Below are 24,500 nucleotides of genomic sequence, written 5' to 3'. Positions count from 1 at the left end.
ACATCCATTTTCATGATACATACTTCCCTGTTTGCCATGTTCAAGAACTGTTTCTTAGAGTATGGTTTGGCAATGGAAAGATCATAAAAAAGTATCTTGAGGCAATAGAAAATACATGTAATATTGTCAAAGGATATAAGAAATCACCCATGTTAAACATGGATATTTTGATACTCAATAGGAGTAAAAAAGTAACTATCTTAATAAAACTGCTCACATATACATACATATACAGCTATATACACATACACACATATAAAGAAATATAGCTTTTTGAAAGGACAGTTTTAGTTGGAAAGTGAACCGGCATATAATATGAAGACCTTTTCTAATAAAGTCTTTTTCTAATAAAAAATTATCTCTGTATCAAACACAGTCCTTTGTACATAACGGATAATTAGTATATATTTCTTCAACTACAGAAGGGACTAATTCCTTTTAATCTTTGTTTTCCCCAAACCCAAAACATGGTAATTACTTCCTAAATACTTGTTAAATTGGATGGATGTTGATTTTCCAAACATCAATAGGCAAAGAATCTCCCAGTAAAGTAACTGTTAAGGTTCACATAATTTATAAATTAAGGTTTCCTTTAATTTCACTATAATTTTATTGTTCTTTAATTGTAAAGAAATTCTTCATACTAAATAGAGTCTAGTGACTTTTTTTAGACTAGCTTTCTAATATTACAGTCACATTCAGTGTAAATTTGTTTTATGTTTTCTAGAATGTCTAGAATTTCAGGTCTATCAATCATATCTCACACATTATGAATCTTATAACTCTACAACTACTACATAAAATAGATTGTTCACATCTTATTCCCATTTTGTATATGAGTAAAGTGAGACTTAGAGAAGTTAACATATTTCTTAAAGACCAAATTATTAAGAAGTTATAGTCAAAATTTATTGCCAGGTATTCAGATTATAAATCCAGATCCCCCCCCACTGTATATACTCCTTTCCTTTGACAAGAATATTATCCTTTAACCAGCTACCTAGAGTCTAGCTCAGCTCAGTACTAGTATCTAGGAGCCTTTATTTTTGAAGACTATTAAATATCACTGAGAGAAATTAAACCCTTTTATACAAATATTCCAAGTGTAAGGGTTATACTCTTATCAAAAGCAGTTCTGTTCATGAAGTACCACACAGCTGAATGGTATACTTAGAAGTTTGTGAAATACAAAGGGAAAAGATAATTGCATTGATGTCCATTATATATAACCACATCAGTCTCTTTAGACAATTTCTTTCCTTTTTCATAAGAAATAAAAAAATTTTGGAGGGGATGTCTTTCAGATATTTAATGCTTACAATAAGTTGAATGAGCAAATGTGATATGAGCCAAGTAGGTAGATGTAGTTCACATTTCAAAAGAATCCTCAAGTAATACCAACATTATTCAAAGGCACAAAGCATCAAAGGTATTATTACATGAATTCATTTAAATATGCTGATGTTAGTATTCCAGATGGACCAAGTTCCTTCTAAGTTATATAGCCATTTGGGAAAAATACTGTTTACAGTATTTTCCTTGAGAGTAAAACAAAAGTAAGGCTCCCACATCACATTATTGAATAAGTTGTTTGCCTTTGACACTCCAATTTTATCTTTCTTTACCATTTCCTTACTTCAATGGATCACTATCAATTTCCCTAAGGTAAAGTTAGGTTTTATACTTTATATGACCAAAGATTAAAAAAAGCCATGGAAACATTCATTAAAAGTTTCTGATTCCACTGCCCATAAAGTCACCAATTATTAAGAGAAGAAATTCTTGAGAGTAGGAAGAGTTCATATGTTAATGTGGAAAATCAGAGCAGAAGCAACTTTGGTTGTAGAAATATGTATAGAGATGTGTGTGCCCCTGCAGTAAGAGGGAAGGACATCATCATCATCACCTCCTCCTCCTCCTCCTCCTCCTCCTCCTCCTCCTCCTTCTTCTTCTCTGTTTAACTCACCAATCAGGTTCAAACTGTTTGGATACTTTTGATAGAGGTAATAAAAAGTAACCTCAGTGATGAAGTGAAGCTCAAGTGTGAACTTCTCTTCAGGCCCAGGTGCAGTATGCTAAAATGACTCTTATTATAAAAATAAAATATTTATTGAAATATATAAGGATAAATAAAGAATTTCTAATTCTAAGGCATTCTAAATTCACCCAAAATAAACTCCCAGGTTCATCAAGGATCCACTTCTCCTGTGTTTTGCACACTATATTAATCCTCCCTAATCTAACTAATCCAAATTTATACTATCTAAATAAAAACTACTTCTATTATCCTTATAAATCTTAACTTTGCCTTCGAATTATAAAATAGCAAAGGCTAGCTGGTTGAGTCTCAACAAGAATCCAGAGTCCAAACCAAAGATCCGGTTTTTCTTTGGTCTTCTCAGAATTAAACGATTTATAAAAACCACAATAGATATTTAATTGTGTTTCCCAAGTTGGGAAAGGAAAATACTGAGCTCCTTCAGATCTTTCCCTCAGACAAACAGAGGCAAAGATATTACCTCCTCCAGTCCTGAGAAAGAGCCTCAGAGAGTGTGTCTCTGCCAACTGCCAGAGAGTAACTCCAGACTGCCAGAGAGAGTAATTGACATAGAAAAATGATTATAACCGTAAGTAGTTGAAATTAACACACTCTCTCAGCTCTGCTTCAAACTCCAGTTCTTTTCTCAAGCCAGCCACTTTACTTCTTATCTCTAAACTAATAAAACAATACTTATTTTCTAATATCATCCTTAAACTTGTGGGTTCTACCTTATTCTCAAACCTACTCCCCGCCCTCAAACCCTAGGGTTCAGTACCTTTTCTGCTTTCTTCTGGAACTAATTTTAAAAACACAATTTCTTGCCCTGACCTGGGGACCTGAGTCACATTTCAACAGTAGGGACAGGAACAGGCTCAAGATAGGAAGGAAGAAGAAGGGAGAAAAGATCAGAGGTTAATAGGGAAATAATATTGGAATCCTTCTTTGCCCTAATAGTAAAATATTATATATTTGTAAAATAGAAACAATACTGTGATACTTAAGCTACCTTAAATTGCGTTTGGGAAGAAAGTGATTCACAAACTGTATGAGCTAAAAGTATATCCTTAATGTATAAAGACCTCAACTAGTGCTATAAGTTCCATTGAAGTCTAGAGAGTAGCATAAGTAGAAGAGACATGAATAATTTGAAGAGGGATGTCATGTGGTTTCTAGAACAGGGTTTATATGGTTTTTCTTTTAATGATCTTAAACCCAGTGTAACATCCTGGTGAGGAATATAATCCAGAATAACTTCTTATGATTATTCTCTGTAGTTCATCTTCTTTACTGAATAATAATTAATAATAATAACTAGTATTTATATAGTATTTTAAATGCTTTATAAATATTATTTCATTTAATCCTCAGAATAATCTTACTGGGAAATATTTGCTATTATTTCCTCCCAACCCCCCCATTTTACAAATAAGAAAACTGAAGCACATAGAGGTTAAGTGATGTGTGCAGGGTCACATAGCCAGGAAATTTCTGGAATAGGATTTGCGTTCAGATCTGCTTGACTCCAGTTCCAGAGCTCAGACCCCATCCCTTGCCACCTAACTGCCTAATTATAATTATATTTATAAGGACAATTGTGAGCAGAAGCAGAGCCTTGTTAGTATTAGACTCTAAATAAATGTTTGTGTAATGAAGGAAATGGGCTCATGATTAAAAGTAACACCCAAGCAAATAGTAATTTCTCATGCTGTTTAGAAAATCTGAAATCAAGAATTCCACCTCACATTACAAGGGAAGACTATGAGGTGGACAGAGGAGTGATTAATCTTAACTCTGATTGTAAGAAGATATAGCCTGAAACAGATGACTTTACTGATTCTCTTGTGCAAAATCATTAGAAACCATTCTCATTAAGAGGGTTTCCACTCACCTTCCTGTTTAGAGTGAGTCTCCTTTGATCTCTCACTATATTGTCTGTTTTTATTATTTAGACATAATTAAAATTGTGTTCATCCCTAAGGCACAGGAACCTAGGAAGAGAAAATTATATAATGTAAATAAATAATAAGAAATTATGATAGGCTTATCAGAAGGAATATTTACTTTAATAATTAAAGGGTTTGTTATTTTGCTGATGAGGGCAAGCCTGTCACTGACTTAGATTATAATCTCTGTACAATTAGTTCCCTACTAGTTTTTCTCTATTTTTTATTGGAAATTATATTTTATTATCTATTCATTTACATATATAACTGTTAAATCAAAGTAATATACCAAAGCAAACTCCAAAAGAGATTAAAAAAATTAAAGCAATGAAGGAAAAACATCCTTTTTTCTTTAATATACCCAGATATTTATCATAAAATATTTCAAAAGACTCAGTAAATGATGGCCAAAGTAATCAGAAAGAATTGTATTTGGAGTTAAATAAATTTCAAAATCATGTTTAGTTTTAATCACAACAAAAATAATAAAGTGTACTTCTTTTTGGAAGTTCAACATCAACTCATTTACAAATTCTTCATCAGATTTCAATGCCATTTTACAGGAAAACTAACAACATATATTAAAAATTTTAAAAACATATTCATTAAAGTTTAAAATAATACATGAAGTTTAACTTTATTTGTACAACATAATAAATATTTGTTTTCTACAAATCATTCATTGTTCCTATTTAAATAACTCAATGTCCTTAACTGATCTATTAGGGATGACTGACTCCAGACAATTAGCCAGCCCAGTGGGTAGTGTGTAATTAATTTCTATACCCTAGAACTCCAATTCCCAGCATCCCATTTTCTTTTTCATGTTACATGCTGACATAGGGAGAATATAAATTTGGTGTAGCTCCGCCTCTCACTCTCCCTTCCTGTGATCCTGTTTGGTGGAGGTGAGTGGCAGGAGAATCTACTCATGTGGCCTTATATTTTATTAGATAATTAACTTTTTCTTCCTTTACTTTAAGTGATTATTAATAAAGTTTATAAAGTATAATACTTGGAGTTTGGGATATTTAAATCTCATAGCAAAATACTGGAATTTAGAATCAGGAAGATGAAATTAATTTTTTGCCTTAAGTCACTTATCTGCTGTTTTAACACTGAGCAAAAGACTTAGCCTATATGTGCCTCATTTTTCTCATGTGTAAAATGAGAGGTTTGGTTTTAATGACCCTCAAGATACCTTCTAGCTCTAAATTTAAGTTTCTATGATCCTAGGAGATGTGATCTCAAAGCAAATATTTAAAAAAAAACATATAATAATACCTTTGACCTATATCCCAAGCAAGTCAAAGAAAGATTGCATTTTTAATAAAATACTTCTAAGAGCACTTTCTAGAAGCAAAGAACTAGAAACAAGATAGAATATTCAACTGTAAAACTAAAAAATTGTGTTAAAAATGAAATAAAAAATTGATGTTATAAGAAATTATAAACTACTGTAAAGAATTCAGAGAAGAATGGGGAGACATGTACCGATATAAAATATAGAGAATCAGAAATTAAATAGGTACACACACATACACACATATAACTACCACAACATAGATGTAAAGTAATAAAATGAAAATGAACATCATCATAATAATGGTTATACTTTCACCCAATGAAATATTAAGAAAATTCATCTTCCTCACTTCACTGAAGAGGAAGATAATATAGAAGAAGTCTATTTGTTGGTTTTTATGGAACTCTTATTTGTTGGCTTTTTTAAAGAAATGAGACCTTTGGGGGTGGAGCCAAGATGGCAAAGAAAGTACATAGACCCATATGATCTTTACTAAATTACGACCCCCCCCCCCAAAAAATAACACCTTGGATCAAATTATGGAGCAAAAGAATCCACAAAAAAGATGGAGTGAAATATTTTTTAGCCCAAAACAACTTTGAAGGCTGGCATGAGGGATTTAGGGCATATGAGTGGAGGTGGAATGCAAAGCACTATGCCAAGGCAGGCCCCAACAAGGCAACAAGCCCTGAGAATAACTGAAGTAGCAGCAAAAGCTTCCAGTGTTCTTGGCCACAGATGGTAAAGGGAGATCAGTCTACTTCTGGGAAGTAGATTAGAGAGGTCCCTTTGTTGGCTCTGAGTACAAGATACTTGTTATTTTGACCATATGCATATCCAGGTAGCAGTCCTAGGAAAAAGTTTCAGGGCAAATAGGAGGACTAGAAGGCACAGGTACTTGTGACTGCAGGGGAGTAGAGGACCCTGGTCATAGTTTCACAGCAGGATAGTATTAAACAGACCTTTCCTTACAGCACACCTCCTTGGAAGAACAGAAATCAGCTAATCAGAGGCAGCTCTGTAGGCATCTGCTCAAAGAACCTAAGGCTTGGAAAAGTGCTCCCTTCATCTCAGTTATAGAACACAACTTTAACTGGTATTTTTTTTATTAAAAGAAAAGAAAAAAAGCTGGAAAATGAATAAATAGCAAAAAAAAGAAAGAAAACTCAACCCGGGAAGATATTTTGGTAATGGTAGAACAAAACAAACTCAGAAGACAATAAAGTCAATGTTGCTGCATACTGGGAATTATTCTAATTTATCCCCATTGCAGATGATGCCTACTGATGGTTTTAAATATATAGGATTTATTAATTTTAGGAACGGCCCTTCTATTTCTATTGAAAACACTAAACAGTATCGGAATAGAAGGACCTTTCCTAAAAATAATAAACCCTATATATTTAAAACCATCAGTAAGCATCATCTGCAATGGGAATAAATTAGAAGCATTCCCAATAAGATCAGGAGTGAAACAAGGATGCCCATTATTACCTCTCTTATTCAACATGGTACTAGAAACACTAGCAGTAGCAATTAGAGAAGAAAAAGAAATTGAAGGTATTAAAATAGGCAATGAGGAGACCAAGCTATCACTCTTTGCAGATGATATGATGGTCTACTTAAAGAATCCTAGAGAATCAACCAAAAAGCCAGTGGAAATAATCAACAACTTTAGCAAAAATGCCAGATACAAAATAAACCCACACAAGTCATCAGCATTTCTATATATCTCCAGTACATCTCAGCAGCAAGAATTAGAAAGAGAAATTCCATTTAAAATCACCCTAGACAATATAAAATACTTAGGAATCTATCTGTCAAGACAAACACAGGAACTATATGAGCACAACTACAAAACACTTTCCACACAATTAAAACTATATGTAAATAATTGGAAAAGCATCAATTGCTCTTGGGTAGGATGAGCTAACTTAATTAAAATGACAATCCTACCCAAATTAATTTACTTATTTAGTGCCATACCTATCAAACTACCCACAAAGTTTTTAACTGAATTTGAAAAAAAAAACTACAACAAAGTTCATTTGGAAGAACAAAAGATCGAGAAAATCAAGGGGAATAATGAAAAAAAAATGTGAAGGAAGGTGGTCTAGCAGAACCAGATCTTAAACTATACTATAAAGCAGTGGTCATCAAAACAATAATGTACTGGCTAAGAGACATAAGGAGGATCAATGTAATAGACTTGGAGTAAGTGACCTTAGCAAGACAGTCTATGATAAACCCAAAGATCCCAGCTTTTGGGAAAAAATCCACTCTTTGACAAAAACTGCTGTGAGAATTGGAAGACAATATGGGAGAGATTAGGTTTAGATCAACATCTCACACCCTACACCAAAATAAACTAAGAATGGGTGAATGACTTGAATATAAAGAAGGAAACTATAAGTAAATTAGGTGAACACAGAATAGTATACTTGTTAGATCTTTGAGAAAGTAAAAAATTCAAGATCAAGCAAGAGTTAGAAAAAATTACAAAATGTAAAATAATTTTGATTACATTAAATTTAAAAAGTTTTGTACAAACAAAACCAATGCAAACAAAATTAGGAAGGAAGCAACAAATTGGGAAAAAACATTTTATAACAAAAACCTCTGACAAAAGACTAATTGCTCAAATATATAAGGAGCTAAATTAGTTGTAACAAATCAAGCCATTCCTCAATCGATAAATGGACAAGGGACATGAATAGGCTATTTTCAGATAAAGAAATGAAAACTATCAATAAGGACATGAAAACTGTCCTAAATATCTTATAATTAGAGAAATGAAAATCAAATAACTCTGAGGTACCACCTTGTACCTAGTAGATTGGCTAACATGACAGCAAAGAAAAGTAATAAATGCTGGAGGGGATGTGGCAAAGTTGGGACATTAATACATTGCTTGTGGAGTTGTGAATTGATCCAACCATTCTGGAGGGCAATTTGTAAATATTCTTAAAGGGTTTTAAAAGATTGTCTGCCCTTTGATCCAACCATACCAGTGTTGGGTTTATACCCCAAAGACATCATTAGGAAAAAGACTTGTGCAAAAATATTCATAGCTGCACTCTTTGTGGTGACAAAAATTTGGAAAATGAGGATATGTCCTTCAATTGGGGAATGGCTAAACAAAGTGTGGTATATGATGGTGATGGAATACTATTGTGCTCAAAGAAATAATGAACTTGAGGAATTCTATGTGAACTGGAATGACCTCTAGGAATTGATGCAGAATGAAAGGAGAAGAGCTAGGAGAACCTTATACACAGAGATTGATACACTGTGCCACAACTGAATGCAATGGACTACTAGCAGCAATGCAATGATCCAGGACAATTCAGAGGGACCTATAAGAAAGAATGCTATCCACATGCAGAGAAAGAACTGTGGGATCAAAAATACAGAAGAAAAACAACTCCTTGATAACATGGGTTGATGGGGATGTGATTGGGGACGTAGACTCTAAATGATCACCCTAGTGCAACTATCAATTATATGGAAATGATAGGTTTTGATCAATGACACATGTAAAGACCAGTGGGATTGATTGTTGGCTATGAGACAGGGGTTGGGAAGAAGAGAGGGAAAGAACATGAATCATGTAACCATAAAAAATGTTTCTTTATTAATCAATAAAATAAAATTTCAATAAAATATCAAGGAAAACAACTCTGATATTCTAGAATCAAGGGGTAAGATAGAACTTGGAAGAATCTATTGATCACATCCTCAAAGAGATCCCAAAAAGATTGCTCCTGGGAATATTATAATCAACTTCCATAACTTCCAGGTCAAGAAGAAAATAATTCAGGAAGTCAATAAGAAATGATTTGAATTTTGTGGAGCCACAGTCAGAATAATACAGGATTTAGTAACTTCTATAATAATGGATCAGAGGGTCTGGAAAATGATATTGCAGAGTCCAAAGGAGCTAGGAATTCAACCCAGAATCACTTGTCCAGCAAAATTGAACATAATCCTTCCAGAATGGTTATTCTTCAATAAAATAGAGGACTTTCAAACATTCTTGATGAAAAGACTAGAGCCAAATGGAAAATTTCACTGTCCAACATAAGATTTAAGAAAAGCATAGAACAATAAATAAGAAAAAGAAATCAAAAGCTATTCAGTAAGGTTAAATTGGTTACATACCTACATGGGAAGATGATTCTTGTAATATCTGTGAATGATATCAATTATTGTGGCAGTTGGAAAGAGTATAAATAGACAGAGGGAAAGGGGTGAGTTGAATATTATGGGGTTATTGATATAAAACAAATAAAATTAAGGCATGAGAAAGTGGAATGAATTGGGAGGAGGAGAAGGAAACTAGAATGGGGTAAATTCTTATGCCTAAAAGAGACATGAAAGTTTTTACAGGGGAGTGGAAGATGAGGAAGTGGAGAGGGGAATACATAAACCATACTCTCATATGTATTGGCTCAATGAGGGAAGGACATACATAATCAATAGGGTATAGAAGACTATTTTACACTACAGGAAAGTAGGAAGGGAAGGGGAATAAGAGAAGGTGGGTGGAGCAAACCACTCCAGTATCTTTGCTAAGAAAATGCCAAATGAAATCACAAAGAGTCAGATATGTCTGAAATCACTAAATGGCAACAGCACCAACTATAACACATCTCTTCGTTAGAGGCAATGTGCAAATATATCATTTGCCCTGCTAAAATCTTAGCTCCTTTTGGGCAGGTACTCTTTCCTTTTATCTCAATGCATAGCATAGTGCATATTACATGTAAAGGATTTAATGAATGATTTTTGATTAATTGATACTATTGATGAGTTTCTTGAACTTAGAAGTGCTTCTTAAGTAACAAATCTGTTACTGGACCACTATAGTTAAATCCTTGATGTTTTATTGTATTGTGGAGATGACCTTGATCCTCCCTATAAATCTTATGCTACACCCATATTCTGCAAATGAATTTGTCTCAAGTGCTAATGTTTCTAGGTATGGCTATAGATGATTCCAAGAAGCCTGAGTTGAGAAAAATAGGCCTTGGAAGGTACTGATAAATAATAGAAGACATGTATTCTCCAGGAATAAGTAGCATATAATGTAGATGATGGAAACCAAGTAGATTATGTTGTTACAGAATATGATTTGTTTTGTATGGAGTACATTTAAACTAGAGTTGCAGTAATTAGGTCATCCAAAATCAGATGCTTTAAGGCAGGAGAGAGAAGAGACTCATTGCTGAAGAGAAACTAGGATCTCCCAGGTGAGTCTGAACCAAAGACTGATTGTAAAATATATCAAGTCTGCTCTGTCTTGTAGATCTTTAAAATGTGGCAAAAAGCCACTTGGATGTCATTTTCTATACAGATAAACAGTAACAAATGTATGGCCTAAAATGTACGTCCCTACAGCTCCTAACTTCAATCATATATTTGTTTATTTTTATTATAACATCCAGATGAAGGCAGTCATTATTATCATATTAATTTTATTTATTAATAAACGAATACAAAATGAAACTTGACATGATCAGATGAAGGCAAAAGACATATCTAATTATTATTTCACTGTTCTCTCTTGCACAAAGCCAGGATCTCTCAGTTTTAATATCAAGAGTCAGGCTGAATTCAAGGAGTTTTTAGTACTATGATTTGATTTTAACAAGCTCCTGATTCCCTCTATTAGCACTTAGGTCAGAGTGAAGGTTGCCTTTATCACTTTCATTATGTTTTCTTTTTCTAATTCTCTGAATTTTAGAATGAAATTCTTTTTGGAATCAGGAACACTATAATTTTTCTTTTACCTCAGCCTGGAACAGTTTGCTTTTTACATTTATTTTCATAGTACATTGTAGTTATCTAAGGTTGGACATTGTATGTGTGTATGGTAAAATTCCTCCCTTCCTTCCTTCCTCTCTTCCTCCCTCCTCCATCCCTTCCTTCCTTCTTAGAGCTTCTGTCTATTTATCCTGCTCTCCAGTAGAATCGGCTGAGATATCAATTGCTAAATTTTTAATTTGAGCTTTTACATCTCAGAAATAGGTAGGGAACCACAACTTGATTTATTGTTTTGTTGGCTATTGACTTAAGAAACTGATAGAAAACCTAAATAATAATGCAGATTAAATTTAAAAGGGTACCCCATATACAGTTTTTCTTGTAGAATGTCAATTGTCAAACATTTATATAACAATTCTCAGTATGTATTGGTGAATGTTGTTGCCCTCATAAGCAATCATTTTCCACTGTCATTGTATATACACAGACAAAAAGATTTCTATATTTTCCTCAGTGTGTCGTCTCCAAAATCATAGTAGATAGGTATTATTAGGTAACTCACCTAATCAGTCTTGACAGTACTGATTTTTAGGCATTTATTTTTTTTTTTAAATATATTTTATTTGATCATTTCCAAGCATTGTTCGTTAAAGACATAGATCATTTTCTTTTCCTCCCCCCCACCCCCCATAGCCGACGCGTAAGTCCACTGGGCATTAGATGTTTTCTTGATTTGAACCCATTGCTTTGTTGATAGTATTTGCATTAGAGTGTTCATTTAAAGTCTATCCTCTGTCATGTCCCCTCAACCTCTGTATTCAGGCAGTTGCTTTTTCTCGGTGTTTCCACTCCCATAGTTTATCCTTTGCTTATGAATGGTGTTTTTTTTTCTCCTGGATCCCTGAAAGTTGTTCAGGGACATTACACCGCCCCTAATGGAGAAGTCCATTACGTTCGATTATACCACAGTGTATTAGTCTCTGTGTACAATGTTCTCCTGGTTCTGCTCCTCTCGCTCTGCATCACTTCCTGGAGGTTGTTCCAGTCTCCATGGAACTTCTCCACTTTATTATTCCTTTGAGCACAATAGTATTCCATCACCAACATATACCACAGTTTGTTCAGCCATTCCCCAATTGATGGGCATCCCCTCGTTTTCCAGTTTTGGGCCACCACAAAGAGTGCAGCTATGAATATTTTTGTACAAGTCTTTGTGTCCATTATCTCTTTGGGGTACAGACCCAGCAGTGCTATGGCTGGGTCAAAGGGTAGATATTCTTTTGTCGCCCTTTGGGCATAGTTCCAAATTGCCCTCCAGAATGGTTGGATCAGTTCACAACTCCACCAGCAATGAATTAATGTCCCTACTTTGCCACATCCCCTCCAGCATTCATTACTTTCCTTTGCTGTTATGTTAGCCAATCTGCTAGGTGTGAGGTGATACCTCAGAGTTGTTTTGATTTGCATCTCTCTGATTATAAGAGATGTAGAACACTTCTTCATGTGCTTGTTAATAGTTTTGATTTCTTTATCTGAGAACTGCCTATCCATTTCCCTTGCCCATTTATCAATTGGAGAATGGCTTGATTTTTTGTACAATTGATTTAGCTCATTATAAATATGAGTAATTAAACCTTTGTCAGAGGTTTCTATGAAGATTTTTTCCCAATTTGTTGTTTCCCTTCTGATTTTAGTTATATTGGTTTTGTTTGTACAAAAGCTTTTTAGTTTGATGTAGTCAAAATTATTTATTTTACATTTTGTGATTCTTTCTATATCTTGCTTGGTTTTAAAGCCTTTCCCCTCCCAAAGGTCTGACATGTATACTATTCTGTGTTTACCCAATTTACTTATGGTTTCCTTCTTTATGTTTAAGTCACTCACCCATTTTGAATTTATCTTGGTGTAGGGTGTGAGGTGTTGATCTATTCCTAGTCTCTCCCACACTGTCTTCCAATTTTCCCAGCAGTTTTTATCGAATAGTGGATTTTTGTCCCAAAAGCTGGGATCTTTGGGTTTATCGTATACTGTCTTGCTGAGGTCGTTTTCCCCCAGTCTATTCCACTGATCTTCCTTTCTGTTTCTTAGCCAGTACCAAATTGTTTTGATGACTGCTGCTTTGTAATATAGTTTGAGGTCTGGGACTGCAAGGCCCCCATCATATGTGTTTTTTTTCATTATTTCCCTGGATATCCTTGATCTTTTGTTCTTCCAAATGAACTTTGTTATGGTTTTTTCTAAATCAGTGAAGAAGTATTTTGGTAGTTCAATGGGTATGGCACTAAATAGATAAATAAGTTTGGGTAGGATGGTCATTTTTATTATATTGGCTCGTCCTATCCATGAGCAGTTAATGTTTTTCCAATTGTTCAAGTCTAGTTTTAGTTGTGTGGCGAGTGTTTTGTAGTTGTGTTCATATAGTTCCTGTGTTTGTCTTGGGAGATAGATTCCTAGGTATTTTATTTTGTCTAAGGTGATTTTGAATGGGATTTCTCTTTCTAGTTCTTGCTGCTGAGCTGTGTTGGAGATATATAGAAAAGCTGATGATTTATGTGGGTTTATTTTGTATCCTGCAACTTTGCTAAAGTTGTTGATTATTTCAATTAGCTTTTTGGTTGAATCTCTAGGATTCTTTAAGTAGACCATCATGTCATCCGCAAAGAGTGATAACTTGGTCTCCTCCTTGCCTATTCTGATGCCTTCAATTTCTTTATCTTCTCTAATTGCTACTGCTAGTGTTTCTAGTACAATGTCAAATAGTAGAGGTGATAATGGGCATCCTTGTTTCACTCCTGATCTTATTGGGAATGCATCTAGTTTATCCCCATTGCAGATGATATTAGCTGTTGGTTTTAGATATATACTGTTTATTATTTTTAGGAATGACCCTTCTATTCCTATGCTTTCTAGTGTTTTTAATAGGAATGGGTGTTGTATTTTATCAAAGGCTTTTTCTGCATCTATTGAGATAATCATGTGGTTCTTGCTAGTTTGCTTGTTGATGTGGTCGATTATGTGGATGGTTTTCCTAATGTTGAACCAGCCCTGCATCCCTGGTATGAATCCTACTTGATCATGGTGAATGATCCTTCTGATCACTTGCTGGAGTCTTTTTGCTAGTATCCTATTTAAAATTTTTGCATCTATATTCATTAGGGAGATTGGTCTATAGTTTTCTTTCTCTGTTTTTGACCTGCCTGGTTTTGGAATCAGTACCATGTTTGTGTCGTAAAAGGAGTTTGGTAGAACTCCCTCTTTGCTTATTATGTCAAATAGTTTGTATAGTATTGGGGTTAACTGTTCTCTGAATGTTTGATAGAATTCACAGGTGAATCCATCAGGCCCTGGGGATTTTTTCTTAGGAAGTTCTTTGATGGCTTGATGGATTTCAATTTCTGATATGGGATTATTTAAGAATTCTATTTCCTCTTCTGTTAGTCTAGGCAGTTTGTATTTTTGTATATATTCATCCATTTCTCCTAAATTGGTGTATTTATTGCCATATAATTGGGCAAAGTAATTTCTAATGATTGCCTTAATTTCCTCCTCATTGGAGGTGCTGTCCCCCTTTTCATCTTTAATGCTGTGAATTTGCTTTTCTTCCTTCCTTTTTTTAATTAGATTGACCATTACTTTGTCTATTTTGTTTGTTTTTTCAAAGTACCAGCTTCTTGTCTTATTTATTAAATCAATAGTTCTATCACTTTCGATTTTATTAATTTCTCCCTTAATTTTTAGGATTTCTAATTTGGTTTTCTGCTGGGGGTTTTTAATTTGATCGCTTTCGAGTTTTTTCAATTGCATTTCCAATTGATTGATCTCTGCTCTCCCTTGTTTGTTAATATGAGCTTTCAGGGATATGAATTTGCCTCTGATTACCGCTTTGGCTGCATCCCAAAAGGTTTGAAAGGATGTTTCGCCATTGTCATTTTCCTTGATGAAATTATTAATTGTTTCTATGATTTCTTCTTTAGCTAAACGGTTTTGGAGTATCATATTGTTTAATTTCCAATTGGTTTTAGATTTGGTTTTCCATGTACCATTACTAATCATTATTTTTATTGCCTTGTGATCTGAGAAGGCTGCATTCATTATTTCTGCTTTTTTGCATTTGTGTGCTATGTTTCTGTGACCTAATGTATGGTCAATTTTTGTGAATGTGCCATGTGGTGCTGAGAAGAAGGTGTATTCCTTTTTATCCCTATTTATTTTTCTCCATATGTCTATTAATTCTAATTTTTCTAAGATTTCATTCACTTCTTTTACCTCTTTCTTATTTATTTTTTGATTTGATTTATCTAAATTTGATAATGGTTGGTTTAAGTCTCCCACTAGTATGGTTTTATTGTCTATTTCTTCCTTCAATTCTCCTAGTTTCTCCATTAGAAATTTGGGTGCTATATTATTTGGTGCATACATGTTGATTAATGATATTTCCTCATTGTCTAGAGTCCCTTTTAACAAAATATAATTACCTTCCCTATCCCTTTTGATCAGGTCTATTTTTGCATTGGCTTTATCAGATATCATGATTACCACTCCTGCCTTCTTTCTATCAGTTGAGGCCCAGAAGGTCTTACTCCATCCTTTAATTCTGACCTTGTGGGTGTCAACCCGCCTCATGTGTGTTTCTTGAAGACAACATATGGTAGGGTTTTGGATTCTAATCCATTCAGCTATTCGTCTACGTTTTATGGGTGAGTTCATCCCATTCACGTTCAAAGTTATGATTGTCATTTGTGGACTCCCTGGCATTTTGATTGCCTTCCCTAATTCTAACCTTTTCTTCTTCGGCTCTACCTTTTAGTCCAGTGATTTACTTTGAATCAGTCCCCCTTGTCCCCTCCCTTGATGTTTCCCTTTTTAGTCCCTCCCTTTTTGTTCCCTCCCCCTCCCCCCTCTCTTTCCCTCCCTTTTTGTTCTCCCTCTCCCCCTCCCCCCCTTGGTTTTCCCTTCTCCTTACCCTTGTTGGGTAAGATAGAATTCAAGATCCCAATGGATCTGGATGTTTTTCCCTCTCAGAGTTGATTTCCCTGAGAGTAAGGTTTAAGTAAACCCCCCCCCCCTCTCTTCCTCTCCTTCTTATAGGAGTTTTCTTCCCCTCCCCTTCCCCTGTGAATCTTTGTGTGAGAACCATTATTCTATTTGGTCTTTCTTTACCCCCTATTTATACATTACATTTTCCCCACATATTAGTATACATAGATTGATATAAATGTAGTCCTTATAGAAGAGAGTTTGAGTAAAAGAAGATAACATTTTTCCCCTTTCCTTAATATTTACCTTTTCAGGTATTCCTTGCTCTTTGATTTTCGGTATCAAACTTTCCACAGAGCTCTGGTCTTTTCTTTGCAAAAAGTTGGAAGTCCTCTATTTTGTTGAATGCCCATACTTTCCCTTGGAAGTATATAGTCAGTTTTGCTGGGTAGCTGATTCTTGGTTGGAGACCCAGCTCTCTTGCCTTTCTGAAGATCATGTTCCATGCCTTACGATCATTCAGCGTAGAACTTGCAAGGTCTTGTGTGATCCTGATTGGCATTCCTTTATATCTAAATTGTCTTTTTCTGGCTTCCTGTAGGATTTTTTCTTTTGTTTGATAGCTTTGGAATTTGGCAATTACATTCCTGGGAGTTGTCTTTTGGGGGTTTAGTGTAGAAGGTGTTCTGTGAGCTCTGTCAGTGGCTGTATTGCCCCCTTGTTCTAGAATCTCTGGGCAATTTTCTTTGATTATATCTTGTATCACCATGTCCAGTTTGGTGTTTATTTCTGGCTTTTCTGGGAGTCCAATTATTCTTAAATTTTCTCTTCTCCCCCTGTTTTCCAGATCTATCACCTTGTCGGTGAGATATTTTATGTTCTCTTCTAATTTCTTGGTGTTTTGGCTTTGCTTTATTAGTTCTTGCTTTAAAGCCTGGTTTTCTTTTACAGTTTGGTCAAACTGGTTTTGTAGATGCGTGAATTTCTTTTGCATCATTTCCCACTTTTCCTCCCAGAGGGCTTCCATCTTTTTGGTCCTTTCTGATTCAAATTCTTCATGGGTTTGTGGACAGTTTCTATTTCCTTTGGAAGATTTTGGAGAATTTTCTTGTATATCTTCTTCTATCTGCTCTGTATTTTGTATTTTGGCTCCATAGAATGTGTCCAGAGTCGCCCCTTTCTTCTTATTTTTCTTGGTATTTTGGGGCTTCTGTGGTTCTGTGGAGTTTGCCATTTCTGAATGTGGAGGATTAGTTTTTCTTGCCTCTGTCTGGTGTTCAGAGGCAGTCCTGGGCAGATGGTTCTATGCTTTCCCTGGGTTAAACTGAATATGCCTCACTGGAACTGGAATGGAAGGGTCGGACCACGAGGCCACACTCTCCCCCTGGCTCGATTTCCGGAAGTTGCCTTCAGAATCCCTGGCCGTGAGGCTGTTTCGTCGGCCTGCGGGGGGATGGGCTGCAGCTTCCCCAAGCTCCGAGAGCACAGACTTTCACTGAGACTTGGATAGCAGGATCCAGCCCGTGAGGCTGTCTTGCCCGCCCTGAGGGTTGCTGTTGTTTTGACCAGCTCTCTGCAGCGGAGGCCCCAGGCAGTAACTTTCACCCGGACTGGGACTTGGGTAGAAGACCCTGAGGGTTGTTGTTCCTCAGACCCTGCTCTCTGAGCCCGGCGCGGCTGCCGCTTCCGGGAGCCTTGGACTCTGCGCTCCTACCCCTGAGGTCCGAGGGATCTCGGGTTCTGGCTTTTAAGGGGAGCCGTACCTTTTGAACCGGGTCCAGGTCCAGGAGGAGGGTTCCCAGGGTCTGTGCTGTTGATCGTTTTGAATTTCGGCGCCTTAGGAGCTTCTAGTTTGAGATCGGTCGGGAAGGGTTTTCCGGAGATCTGAACTTCAGCTTTCTCTAAGCCGCCATCTTAACCGGAAGTCCATAGGCATTTATTTTTATGATGATTATTTTAAAAGTAATTTTGTACTGTTCTGTCAAGTGAGGGCTGATTTTTAAATTTTCACCTAGAAATTGGTCAACACTATGAATCAGGGTTTAATTTTTTTGATGATTATTTACTTAAGAAAGTGGTGGAGAAAATATTCATAAGTAGATTAAATTAAATAAATTAAATATTATGCCTACTTTGAGATTAAATTGTTAAACACTGGCCTACACACAAACTAGCCTATACACACTTTTTATATTCCATAAAATCATAATTATATGGAATATTAATTATTTTTAAATTTTTTTTTGCACTCACAATCTTTATTGCACTCATAGACTGTCCTAAGTCTCTCATAAAGAGGTATAGAGTACCCTTTACTAAACAGAATTACTAAGGGAAGTGATTATTAAATGTATTTTTAAAAATAGTACAAAACTACCTTTTTACATCCTCTATCAGATTCAAACAGACATCTGAAAAAAATAGCATTCTTGATTTTTTGTGTTTTCATTGATTGTTCTTATTGAATTTACTGATCTTTCTCATTCTGGCAATACAACTGAAGCTCCATCAGAGTGGTCCATCTAGTTGGTCAAAAATATGCTCTCCATTAGCTATCATAAGTTAGTAATGAAATTCTCTAGGGCAAACTTTTGTTTTATTTTGTTTTATTTTTATTTTTATTTTTTATGTTTTATTTTATATTTATATTTATATTTTATGTTTTATTTTTATTGTTTTTATTTGTTTTATTTTTGAATTTGAATAACAGATCATTGTACACTTTGACTTCATGTTTCTAGGAAAGTAGAGATTTTTAACCAATAGCAAGTCCTGAACACTCATCAAGGATTCATTTGATGTTGTTTCTGCACATGTAATGTATTAACAAAATGATGGTGCAGTATATAACACTTGTATCCACTGATGTCCTATTACAATTCTCCATTACAGAGTGGAGGTGTCCCTGGGCTCAAAGGCTAGAATGACAATGGAAAATAAACTTTAGTAGGCTCTACAAAGCTGTAAACCCTTCAAATATGAGCATTGATACTTCTGTAAACCTTCATCTGAACTTCAATCTGCTTAGTTCAGTGAAGGGCCAGAGAATGTACCACTAAGGGGGGGTATAGTGCAGTAGAAAGAGCTTTGGATTTGAAGTCAGAGGATCTGGATTCAAATCTATTTTTGACTCTCTCTCTTTCTATCTGTCTCTCTGTCTCTCCATCTCTCTCTTGCTCTCATTCTCTATCTCCTTCACTGTCTGTCTCTAAGTTTCATGTTGCTTTGTTTTGATTTTTGTACAAAGTTACTTATGGAAATAATTTAAGATGCAGAAGTGATGAAATTTGTATCTGTGAAGCAAGTATCTGCTACTATGAAATCAGAGGTCCTTGAAGTAATTTTGAAGTAAGACTCAGACAATAGTAATTACACTTTGGTCTTTTTTTAAAAGCATACTGTGTATTTATACTTATGATTATTGCTTCCTTTTAGGAAACTATAGCACACTACTGACCTAAATTTGGCCCATCACTGACAATAAATCCTGAATCCCTTTTCCTCTGTGTTGATGCACAACCCATGCATTTACCATGTAGATTTGCACAACTTACTTTTCCTCCCAAAGTTTATTCCTCCTTTCTTTTGCTTTCCAACCTTATTCAGTATATTCCCAAATTTTTATCTAATTTTATGGTCATATTATATTACAAACTTGTATTACTTTCCTTTCTAAGAAATAGTTGTTTAGTATGGGTGACAATTCTTAAATTATAGAAATTTCATTTTTTAAAAAATTACATTTATAGAATATAACATCTGATAGTAGAATAAAATACATCTTAATCATTTGTACTAATTCACCTAATATCATTATGCTTAACTGACTACAAAATGCTTCTCTAAAATTTCTATCTTTAAAGGAGAGTTTGAAATATATTTATTTCTATATTGGCATATTTTTTAAGTTAGTCTTAAAATCATCAAGAAAGGAAATAATTCACAATATTCTATTGCAAATTTTACCTCACTTGGCTTCAGTTTCTCTATAAGTAATATTAATGATTGTATTATGTTTCATTTTAGTCAGAAAATGCTATAATTCCATATTAGATATGAAAATGCTTTCCAGCAGGAGGTTTTAATAAAGATAATACTCAGAGTATTTCCCCTAGTAACCACCAGATGGCCATATGTGTCCTTTTTCCTTTTAGAAGATATTCTAAAAGGATGTTTTAATTCTTTCAACAGTATGTTTGAGGTTCTGAAAGATTTTATGCAGCCACACCTTGGAAAATGATTTGAGAAAACGGAACATATTTTAACATAGGGCCAATTTTGTGTGAAAAAGTATAATCATTATAGATCCTCAACATACCCAATGTCTTGTGTGATATTTCACATAATTGCTCTGGAGAAAATCTGGAACAGAATAGACTTTTTCATTTTACAAATGAGAAAATGGAGGCCCACCAAAAATTCTTTTTTATTCTATTGCATTTCTATGAAGAAAGTGGATTGTTTAGAAAGTGACTGAGATAATTGGGATGTGGTTGGGCTAAAGGGAAACAAGGCATAGAAGGAGAAGGGGAAAAAACTGTTTTTAAAGAAAAAGGAGAAATCCTTGTTCTGAATTATCCTGACTAAGCTATCTGCATTAATCAAATTCATTTATTGTTTAATTTTCCATTTTATGCATTTGACTTTTTCTCTATTGACAAATCTGTAGTGAAAAGAAAGAAAAATAAAAGGAAAACTGGGGAAATTTTAATGATTAAACATTTTGGCAGGTACTACAATAGAATATAATTTTCTATGAAGAATAATCATTGGTGTTATTATCAAATGATTTATTATTAAATAATAAGTATAGTAAAATAAGAGAATGCAATTCTGTTTGGAATATGTACCATAAGAATATTCCACCACCCTCCCTATACCCATGTGTTTTATTTCAAAATTAAGAACATTGTTAATTAATTAATAGTGCTTGTTGCTAGAAATATATTGTATAATGTAATCAGTCACATTACTTACCTGATAAAATCAAAATCGATTTTAATAGATTCATTTTAAAAAAGAATTCATTCAGCTACATGCATTTTTTAATTTTATTTTTTTTTAATTTCATGAGTGTGTATTCACTGAGATGGTTCTGATTACACTTTCAAATCATGAGTAAATTGGAACAATGTATATTTTATCCAGTGATCCTTGGATCATCAAAATCATCAACTAGACAATGGTCTTTTATAAGACTTTGGGCTTTTACAAGTAAGGAATAAATGATTCTTCTCACTTTGCTATTCTCACAAATGCTACCTGTTAATAACACCCAATGCCTTCTTTTGGAGATGTGGAACCTTGGCTGTGCCAGACAATTGTGGGCAACACCTTCCAACATTGATATAGCAACAATGCCTTTGTATGAAGACTATATTTACGATATGAGCTTTTCTGTCCCTAGATGGTCATGTAGACTGTCATGATTTTTCATTTTCTCTTTGTCCTTGCTGAGCAAGAAGAATGATTCTAGGTCTGTATTGGAAAACCTATGGCATGCATGCTGGGGGGAAGGGGGGGCTGTTCCCCTCCCCCTCTTCACACGTGCCTGAGGACATTTCTCCCATCACCTGCCCCTCTGCCCAGCAGCCCAATGGGGGTACTTCCTTTTGCACCTATCTGGGGTAAAGTGAGGGGACTCACATGCTGTGTGAGGGTTGCAGTTTGGGCACTTGATCTCTAAAAGGTTTGCCATCACTGTTCTGGGATTTTATGGATTTTAAAATCTAGAGAATTGTGTGAAAGATAAAATCCCATTAAAATATTTTTTTCCTGAATTTAATGAACATGAAGGACATTCTTTCCATCTACAAGGAAGAATATATATATATATATTTATAGATATAATCTGTTATATTTATTATGATAATTAGAGATATATAAATAAATATATATGCATATATTTATATATGTACCTTGAGTCTGTCAGCCCTCTGTCAGGAAGTAGGTACCATGTGTCCTCATTTTCCCCTGGAGTTGGAAGAATAGCTTACCTTCTTTGGTTACAGCCAGGCAGGACTATAAAATAGAGATAATCTCTCTTTTTTTTAATGTTTTGCATGGAAATACCAGAAAAGAGTCATGAAGAGAAGTTTTAGTTCCTCAAGGCACACAGTGAAATGAATGTCTACCTAATGTTAGTAAGGTACAGGAAAAAGAGAGGTGGGTTAGGACTAAGATAGATGTAGGCTTCAAATCTTGTGTCTGCCATTTACTAGACCACACATACTGTACCTATGTGATCTTAGACAAATAATTTAGCTTATTTAGGCAAATTTCCTTGTCTGTATATTGAAGTGATTGGACTTAGTGATGTATAAAGTCTTTCCAGTTCTAAATCGATTTTTCCTAATTAAAGTTGAAAAAGACTGCCTCAGAAGGTAGTGGATTTTTAGCCCTGGAGATCTTTAAGTTGAGCCAGAATGACACTAAATGATGTATTGTAATGGGAATTCTTCAGATAGAGGGATAGATTTGATGACATCTAAGAAATCTTAAAACTTTGATATCCAGTGACAATCTGTGGTCTAGATTTGGATTTCATCTTTGTCTCTTATACTACTTGGGATAACATTGAGCAAGTGACTATAAAATGCAAGGGTCAGACTAGATGACTTTTATGGTTCCTTTCTAATCTAAAATCTATGATACTCCTTACATTCAACAAATAGAAAAAAAGGAAATTTAAAATTGGCTTTGTGTTACTTTTAAGAAAAGCAATTATAGTAGCATTTTATTTTTTCTCCACCTAACATGAAGAGACAAGAAAGAATAAAACAAAACAACAGTAAGCTCTCCCTCAAAATGGCCAAACCTCTTCTAGTGGGTTTTAGCTAGTCCTTAAGACATTAATAAGGCAAACTCAGGCTTTTAGTTTAGAGTTTTATTTTTTTCTTAGTGTAACTGAACTCAATGGAATCTCCAGGGAAAGAAATTGGTTCTGTTCCACTTGCTGTTTCTTTTATAATCAGGACAAGAAGCCTCATAAAGTGCCATGACTTTGACCTCATACTGGCCAACAACTTGGTGGCTCCAATTAAACAGTGAATGTTCCTGATGTCCTACAGAATAAAGCCCTTTTATAACAAATAACCTTTTGATGGAGAAACCACACCATTTGTTCACCAAAAAAAGTAATTTTAAGGCTTATTTTGAGCTGATGCCAGGGTAAATAGAAGCAGAGTCATCTTGCCCTTCTTTCCTCTTTACCAGTGAATCAAAGGATATATATTTCAGCAATCAGCTTTTACAAATATTCATGTATAAATTTAATGCAGGCTGTAGTGACAAACACCCTTTCAGTGACGTTTTGAAAACAGAAATGAAAATTTTGGATCGAGGTTTAAGCAATGACTATATTTTAACAATTTGTATGGAAGAAACCTTACCACAAGCGGAGCCAAATTTAATATTAGAGGGTTCCAAAGGCTTGTCAACAGTTCATTTAAGGAAACATTAAGGCAACATCTCACTCCTGAAATATAATTTTGACTTGTTTTGTAAAAGCTGGAAAGTCACAGTAATTATAGTTCATGGTCAAAAAGAAACTACTGGCAATATAAGCTTATCACCATAGTTTAATATATAGATGGAGCTGTCTAATGCATTACAAATGGTCATTTAGTTGTCTATTCACTTCAGCAAACATTCATAGAATACCTGCTATGCATAAGGCACTGAACTGGATGTGTATTTTTGAAGAGATTTCATTCTAACAAAATAAAAACATCTCTCATTTATGTAGCACTTTAACATTTACCTTGTGCTTCCTCACAGTCTCATAAAGTAAATTGTGCAGGAATTATAGTTGCCATTTTACATGAGGAAACTGAGGCTCTTAGAGGCCAACTGATTTGTTCATGATCATGTCAGCAATGGAGTTGTTTCGTGACTCTGGATCTTCTGATTTTAAATCCAGTTCTTTTTAAGTTCCAACATACTGCCTCCCCAGTGGTAAGAGTGAAAAAAGAGGAAGGGAATAAAAATGACTGCATATAATTCTAGGCAAAAGATTCAAACATTAAAAGGATGGGTCCAATATATTAAGAAAATTTTAAGGAGCTAATTATGAGTTAAACACAAATCAAGGGAGGCCAACAGGATAATGGAGAACTATTATTGAACATAGGGACAGAAGACAGAAGTTATACCTATGGCATTTTGCTATAGGATGAAGGGTAAATAATCTCTCTGAGATTCACCTTCCTTATCTATAAAATGGGGGGGGGGGAAAGCATATGTTTACTAACTTAATTCAATAGGAAAAATTATAAATTCTAGAATATTACATAATTGTTAGCTATCCTAATGTTCTCTTCACAGTGTCATAGAATTATGTAATTTGAGAGCTGGAAGGGATTTAATTTACAAATAACTTGATGCATACAGTTAAAATCCATTGTAACATATCTAATAATTGTATGCCTTCCATAATGTGGGTGTCCTTCAAGGCTTTGCCTTGGGT

This window comes from Monodelphis domestica, chromosome 3, assembly GCF_027887165.1.
Source record: "Monodelphis domestica isolate mMonDom1 chromosome 3, mMonDom1.pri, whole genome shotgun sequence".
Taxonomy (NCBI): Eukaryota; Metazoa; Chordata; class Mammalia; order Didelphimorphia; family Didelphidae; genus Monodelphis; species Monodelphis domestica.
The sequence above is the reverse complement of the archived record's forward strand: the minus strand, read 5'-3'. Positions refer to the sequence as shown.